The sequence below is a fragment of the Pinus tabuliformis genome, chromosome J, assembly GCF_031772625.1.
Source record: "Pinus tabuliformis cultivar Carrire ecotype Pingquan chromosome J, CPIR1, whole genome shotgun sequence".
Classification (NCBI taxonomy): Eukaryota; Viridiplantae; Streptophyta; class Pinopsida; order Pinales; family Pinaceae; genus Pinus; species Pinus tabuliformis.
Window position 1 is genome coordinate 311084577 of NC_142295.1, and position 8359 is coordinate 311092935.

An 8359-nucleotide genomic window follows, 5' to 3' on the forward strand; every position below is an offset into this window, starting at 1 on the left:
GCTCTAAGGGATTGTGAACTACTAAAAGTCTTCAGGACCACAGGGTTGAGGGCTCAGATGGAGCTACTACCTTATCTGATCAACCTTTGGGATGTAGATCAAGATATATTCATCATAAAAGGGAAAGAACTTGAACTTGAGGAGATGGAAATCTATTTCATCACGGGATTATCCTATCAAGGAGAAGTAGTTCAACTCTTTGGATCTCGCTAAGGAGGTGAGAGTACCATGAGTCTAGTCCAGAGATATTGTTGTGGTGCTAAGATAACCAACGGAAGTAAGCTGAAGATAGCAGCAATCACCAACAACCTTGTCCTGAGAATAATTTTGTTCACCATGGTGCGTGTATCTGGCATGCAAGCCTTACATGAGGCTTCAAAGTCTCAATTCCAATTTTCCATCGCATGCTTGACCCCCATCGTCTTCAACTGGTGTGGAGGTATGTTAGTGAACATGAAGCGACAACTGAACAAGGGTAAGAATGGAGACCTGAAACAGTTTGGGTTCGGTTCTATACTAGTGACCTTATTTTTGGAGCAAGTTCCCCTCTTCTGGTATCAGTGAGCAGAAGTACCACATCCTACCCCCCGAGATCCGAAACTCGTGAGATGGAGCCAGATCATGCCTCGAGGAGGCACAGGTCAACATATGCATTATCCACCACGGTTCTTCATTTGTCTTGAATGCCAACTACTTGTGGTAGATGACTACGCTTATTCTGGCACAGATTTCAGGTGGGATCCAAATCTACCTCTGGACCAATGCATGTAAAAACTTGTTTTTTTGGATTTTTTCAAGTTTTATGATTTTTATAAAAGTGTAAACTGAGACTCAACTTATGATAAATGTGCATATGTGGAACCAGAGAGACCATGAGGCATGTCACCAATAGAATGATGAGATGCTCATCCGATAGTGGGTGCAGACTATGAGGAAGGGGTTGACCCCTTAGCTAAGATGGAGCACAATCTAGAGGCAATAACTCAAGGGGTTCCAGATTATGCCACTATCGATGATGTTCCACTACATTGGCAGAGACACACTATGGGAGTCTCTGTGAGACTGCGTCGGCTACTAGGCTGAGTAATTAGGGTGGTCTCGTGCTATCATAAGCACCATGCAGTTTGATAGTTCATCTGGTCTTTTACACATTTTGTAGGATTTGAAATCCAAGTGTCCCAGAACACTCTATTTTTTGACATTTTGATGTATGCAGGTTTTATTTCTAATTATATGTTCATAACATGATTCAGTGTTATAAATGACACAAATTTCTATCAAGAACAAGATTTTCTAATGCATTGGTTAATGTATTTAAATCATGTGGAATATGTTGATATGTAATGTAATCAAAATTTCTTTCCAACAATCTAACACGTAGATACATATGCAATATTTGTGGATTTCTCACTGAGTAATGATTGTTTAATTATAACACAACACGCTGCGAATCCAACTTGACAACGAAATCCCTAATGCCAAGAGAAACTGCTTCTCACAAGAGTTCAATAACTGCACTATATTCAGCGATATTACTGGTTTTTCTACCAAGCCAGATATCTTTTAATTTAATCAGCTCTCCATTAGGGTCATAGAGTTCCCATGCTATGAAAGAGAGGTTATGTGTGCTACGACAAGCATCATTAGCAAAACCAACGTAATGACCTGATGACATCTGTAAACCGAGTGGAACACAGGGTAAGCATAAAAACATATGTCTGGAGAGCAAACAAACACACCAAAAATCAAAAACATACACTAATGAATTAACACACTAATGTTAAAAATTCATTACACAAATTTCACGCATAATACAATTTGTAAAAAGTTTAGATGGAGTCCATTGGCAAACTCGGGTAATCAATCAACAAAGAATAAAACAAAAGTTTCATCGTTGACATGACGTGTAAGCATCGACTCAGCCAAACAATAGAGTAAAATTCATAAAAGGATTTTCCCCATGTCCCCAAGTGAGTGAGGGTTGCCAGTCATAAGATGAAAACCCCATTGTGGTAATGGGAAAACGGTAGAGACTCGATGAAAAAATCTCATGAAAGGAGGAATGGAAAACTTGATCTCATGTCTAGGAAAAGGTGCCCCTAGTTGAAAGATTTTGACAATTTCAGGGTAGACTGAAATTTCAACAGCTAGGATTGCAGTGATGTTTCCCATATTACCCTCTGACATGACTTCATGCACCAAGACAGGTGTCTAAAGTGGAGGTGTAGGAAAATGAGAAATAGACGCTTCAAAATAGGAAGGCATCTCATCGAGGTGAGGAAGAAAAGAAGAATAATGATGTAGACCGTTCCATGGGATTTCATCCAGAGACATGACCTCCATGATACTCTCGTCAGTGGGGAATGTCTCGTTCAAAGGATCTAGAGAATCCCAAGAACCAAGCCAAGGAGATGGCATGTAAGTGTCCAGGTTCATATTGAAGACAATATGATTTTCTGAAGCAGCCATCGAAGCTAAGACAATTTCTTGATAATTTATCTCCATTGGACTTAAAGGCATAGCATCGCCAAATGAGTCAATTTGATCGTCGATAGGGATAATCCAATGATCCTTAGAGCTCGAGATCATATTAACTGAATGAACATTCGGAGACGAGAGAGAAAAGGTACCCATTAAAGAAGAGTCTTAGAAGAGACCTACTCCCACACTCTCATAAGGAATCTTAGTATTTACCACATAAGGAACATTACCATTGGATGAACTAGAAGAAAAGAAGGATAGTTGATCAACCATGACAATTTTTCCTTCATGAGGAAAATGAAGTACGCTGAACAAAGAAGACACAACATAAAACATGGTGTGATTCTAGCTTTTCCTGAGAAGAAGGTTGTTGTTGAGATTGGCATCTACAACTTATACTTATAATTCAACAACCTTTCCTTCTAATGTAATTAGAAAGTTCGTGAGAATACCGTATGGTCGTGAACCTCTGCCATCAAAGGCTTCCAGGGTGTTTGGAGATTGGTTAAGGGGAGGAGAGCCAATGGCTTTCCAACATGAAACTGACATGATGCAGGTAGAGGCACCTTCATCAATAACCATTTGATGAATCATCTTTCCTTTAATAAGGACCTGTATCAGAAATGAAATCTGATGAGGAAGACAAGGCACATGATTCTCTAGATCAAAAGTAATTAGACTCGAATTAGAAGGATCGATAGCACCTATAGCAGACAACAATGACTTTCATTGCATTGGATAGGATTGAAGAACCTCCAAGGTAGACATCACCAAAGGTGCCTAAGCTAAATCCTCAACAATATTGTAATGTTGCACAGCTCTAGCATTCAGATTGAAAGATGACTTCCGAAGAACACCTTTGGGAGGTGGTCAGATGGAAGACTCACTGTTAGGGTGCTTGATATGGAGTGGACCAGAACTAGATGGAGTAGAAGTAGAAGGAGTATCAACGGCTTCTTTCTCCATCATCTGCTTATACATAGCTTGATAGTCCTTAGTTCAAGTAGTGATTGAGATAGGTGATGAACCTTGTATCATGAACACTTGGGAACTTGAGGAAGCAAAAGACTAAGACTGGTCTACCAGCTGGGTCTATTGTGATGAAAAGGGTTCTTGTAAGATAGTTGGACTCCCTTTCAACAAGTGACTAACTTCAAATTGTTGGGGACACCCTTAGGGTATTGATCCTCCTCACAGATGAGGCAAGAATATTTCAGCTTTCTTCAAGAAGCATCTGTTGAAAATGGCAACAAGAAATTCTAAAAATAGAACTGCTAAAAATAGAACTGCTATAAATAGCAGTTCAGGTACCAGTGTTAGACATAGCAACAAGGAATGAAAAATGGAAGTGCTATAAATATCATTTCAGGATGGATTCCAATTTTAGTTAGTCCCTATACTAAAATTGAGAAGCAAAAATCGAATTTGATCTTAGCAGTTGTTTGTAAAATAATTAATTAATTCATCTTGAGTTAATTAGTTGTAGGAAATCAAACATGAAGTCTATGTGGGGACATGCAACAGTTTCTCCATTGATTGAGGAATCCATCCATCATTTAAAGAGATAAGGATGAGTTGTAATATTGAGTTGTAATTAGTTCACTCAGTTAACTGAGTCAAGTCCAATTAGACTACTTCAAACAATTTGTTGAATTAATTATGAGTTCAATTAGTTAATTCCTGCATGCATGTAACCGCTACTCTCCAGATAACTGAATATTCTCTCATAAATAACTCATGCATGTCAGTCCAGTTAGAGACCCAGTTGAGATCAGAGGAAGGGACAGTGTACTATCAGTTGGAGGAATTTTCCTATGAAGGAAACTCATCCATGCAGAAGGAATCATCTCCTTTAGGTTTGTGCAGTTATTTCTGAGAGAAGTGAGCAATGTGAGGTGGGAATTCACACAAGTGGAAGCACTGGACCCCAAGAAAAACTGCGCAAGGAAATAGGAGGCTTGGAGGGTAGAGGAGAAGGTTGTGAGAGCATTTTATTATCTATGAACAACATTGTTTGATTGCAGAGAGAGTAGGATAGCTTGAGAGCTGATTCTTTTTGTAATCTGAACATATTTTCCACTTGTATGATAATACAGAGATTGGGGTTTTAGGCTAAGGCTTTCCTTGGGTTATTATTCTGTGTTCATGTGTGATTGATTTCTCATTCTCAGTTATATGTGTTCTATTTTATCTTGTTCATATTCAATTAAGCTTCCACAAGTTTGTTGTAGAAGTAGATCTTGTATTTTGCTTTAGTATATTGCATAATTTGTTGATCTACAGTGGGAATTTTTACAGCATCATCAACAGAATATTTAGGAGGGTCCTGTTTTGGGGCATCTACTTTTCCCTTGCCTTTGCCCTTATTTTTACCTTTAGAGGTGTTATCTTCTATGGTAGACTAGACAGCATGTACCTCAGAGGTTTTACCAGGACTAGATGAATTTTTGGAGGGATTATTGGAACCAGTGTTCAAGACAGATTTCTTCTTGGAAGAAGCTTTCGCGGAAGTCTGAGATAGGGAACCAATCCCACCATCAACAGGTGGTGTATCGAGAGAATTTGATGTTGTCAGATCCAATTATGGTCTTGGAGCATCTTCGAGAATGTGCTAGTTTGTGAATAGACCAAGTATAAATACCTGGCATGGGCGATAGCTTTCTCTTCAATAACGCATCCACCCATGGCTATGTACTTAGAAATTTTGCTGACGAATGATTTTTTGAACCATTCTGTCAAAAACTCATCAGCAATCTCAAATTTAATGAGCCAATGCCAACATCTCCACTCATGGATATGATCAGAAATGTGAGTCGTGGTGTCTTACTTAAGTGACGTAACAAAATGAGTTTCAGTTTCATAATGAACTGGCAATTGGAAATGAGTGAGAAGATCGATAGTGAGAGACTTGAAGTTAGTAGGTACCTCGAGGTAATTCAATGTACCATTTAGCGGCAACACTTGTGAGAGTTATCTGAAAGAGTCGAAGACAGATAGAATCATCGACATACAAATTGGAGGAGCACTAGAGGTGATATGCCATCACGTGGACTTGTGGATCCTCCTTTTCTCTTCCCTCAAATTTGTGGAAATCGCTTAGAATTTTCATCGGAACTAGAGGCCAGTAAGGCAAATGAAGAATGGGATCATTCATGAGCCTTGAGACATTGGACAACTCCAACGTAGCCAAGAAAGTAAATTGCATGTTAAACAGCATATAGGGCCTTTTAGGAGACCCAAACTATGGATTCCATCCTTGTTGGTACGGATTTTTCCCCCACAGTGGAGGATTTTGTCCATATGGAATATGGTAGTGTCCCCACTGAGGGTTACCTTTCTTGTAAGGAGGATTTGGTCCAATGTAGATTTGATATTGCCCTATCATAGGCCACTAATGAGCATTGTATGACGCATATGGGTTATAAAGTTGTTGAACCTGTTAACCTTGGACATAAGGAGATTGACTCTGGTGATGCAGGGATTGACCTTGACCTTGCAAAGGTTGACCTTGCTAATACGCATATAAAGCTTGTTGCTGCAAACGTTGGCCTTGCGAGGATAAAGGTTGGGAGTTTGCGGCTGCAAAGGTTGTTACGACAGTGGCAAAGGTTTCCCTTGTTGTTGTAGCATTTGTCCTTACTACTGCAATGCTTTCCCTTACTGTTGCAAAGATTTCCCTTACTGTTACGAAGGTCGCCCTTGTTGCGGCAAAGGTTGTCCTTGTTGTTGCAAAGGTAGCTAGACAGTTCCTGGTGTGATACCCTATGGGTATTGATAGTTCCTTAATTGGATCTGACCATATCCACCAAGAATAGCAGATTGACCAGGATGGACATAAGGTCCAGTTTGAGGAATTTAAGGAAGATTAACCAAGGCTTGCGAACCATATGGGACATAAGCCTACTAGAATGGGACCTGAGCCATATATGGTTGTTGGTATTAGACGTTACCTAACTCGGATGGACCAGTAGGCTTAGGAATGGCACCATGAAAAGGTTGATTCATTCCAACCATGTGAGTTTATAATCTACTCACATTAGTTTCACCTGACATGAGAGGAATATTCGGATCTTTCCCCCCAGGCAGTGGCACAGTTTGTCCACTCAATGGAGGGATATAATAATTTACTGAGATTTGACCTGAGATAGTCAGTGGAACTAGAAGATTCAGTTGAAATGATGAAACAGGTTGAGACAGAATGGTAGGTTGAACCCGAACTGAAGTGGCTACAGTTTGTACAACTGTTTGAGAGGTCATGTTCTGAATGAAAAGACCTAATGTAGGCATATCATTGGAAGACCAGATGGGGTTCTGACACAATGACAAGGCACTAAGAGTGCCTTAAATTAACTGAGCTAAAGTGGTATAGCCATGTGGAAACATGGGTCCACTAGTCTTAGGATAGGAGAGAGACGAGACTCTTCCTGTATAAAGAAAGCCTTGTGGAGGGAACTCATATCCCTACCCATCATCTACATGAGGAGTATGGGTAGCATAAACTTCTGAATGACCTAGAGAGTAGATTGGGATCTCGAATTTTGACTCCATAGATGGAAACAATTGGCGACAACGAACTTGAGATGTACAAGGAGATAAATCCAAAGGAATACCATGCCGATCATATAGACTGTAAGGACCCTCAGGATATATCACAACAGGATCGAACAAAGGGTTCGAAGGATAGACAACCAACCTCTGCAAACTTTCAAGAGTCTATGGACTCTCGGGGGTCTGAATAGGATTAGCAGAGAAATATGGATCATATTTTTTAGGTGGCCAGGAATTTGATGGAGGCAGACGAGAAGAAAAAGGTTGGATATTCAAAACAATTCCAAGTTCAACATCTTGATCCTCGAGCAACTGAGGAAGTTTCAGATGAACTCCTTGGGGGGACCCTTCAGTATCAAACAACGAAGGGGAACTATGAGTTGGACTCAAGGTTTCAGTCATGATGGCTTCCCCTTAATAGGAAAAAGGAAAAGGAAAGATTCGTTTAGGGCTTTAACAATCTTGAAATTAACAGGAAATTACTCAATTTGGTCTAAGAAGCAACTGGTCAGGATCGACATGTTTATCATGGGTAGTTATATTTTAGAAACAAAAACATTGCCTTTTCATGTTTTAAGAGTCGAGAAAAGGGCGAAAAGGTGACTCTAGTCACTTTCAGTAGTTTTGCAAGCTTGAAATGACAAGTTTCTCGATGATATTTTCAAATTTAAAGAGTTAGAAAATATCAAATGGCTTCTTAGGTGAATCTAGGTAAAGGAGTACCAAGTAACTGTGAACTAAAATATACACCTCAGCAAATAAATCTACCAAGGACTTGACGTACGTGCAGGCAATCTCCCCGAATGTTGTGTTCGGTGTATCACATTTATGGGGCAGCAGACTCAGCTTCCTACGAATAAAGGTTTGTAACCTAGAGGGGTCTCCCTTTATATACATGATGGTACGAGGAGGACAAGTCCATGCTAGCACTATCTAATGCCGAAGTGAACGACAGATGCTAAGTTTTTAAGATGTCGGAACACGTCTCTAACCTAGACCACTAGATATGATCATTAATGTTTCAAATTCTCCTTAGCTTAATTGATATATTTTAAAGTCAATCTTGTAATTATGTTTCAATTTCAAGGCCTTAACGATGTTACATGTTCCTAAAATTCAAACTAGATGATGAAAAGAAATCCTTCAATTCAATGATAGTTATCTATGTAGGGAATACAATCACTCAAATCATGCATGAAACCAAATGAAAAATTTCATCCATGAGAATCTTCAAATGATAAATGCAAAATATTAAATCTAATCTTACATATGATAAGAAAATGCAATGCCAAAACAAATCTTAAAGAAAAAATTCCTTAAGATATAATGA